The sequence below is a fragment of the Haliaeetus leucocephalus genome, unplaced genomic scaffold (genome assembly GCF_000737465.1).
Source record: "Haliaeetus leucocephalus isolate CR32 unplaced genomic scaffold, Haliaeetus_leucocephalus-4.0 Scaffold702, whole genome shotgun sequence".
Taxonomy (NCBI): domain Eukaryota; kingdom Metazoa; phylum Chordata; class Aves; order Accipitriformes; family Accipitridae; genus Haliaeetus; species Haliaeetus leucocephalus.
In genome coordinates, this window is record NW_010973138.1 from 4,297,714 (window position 1) to 4,297,923 (window position 210).

Consider the following 210-nt stretch of genomic DNA (forward strand, 5'->3'; position numbering starts at 1 on the left):
GAGGACATAGGCCGCTCCTCCTCAGCGCCCCTCACGCCAGAGCCTGGGGACAACTAACCCGGCGCGAAGAGACAACTCCTCAGCCTGGCCCTTTCTAGTGATTTGTTTTGTTTTCTCCGCGCGTTGTTTCAAAGCAGAATTCTGTATTTTCTGCAGCACCGGCCGCTCCTTCGCGTCAGCGGCCACCAACGGTTTGGCTGCGCGAGCCAA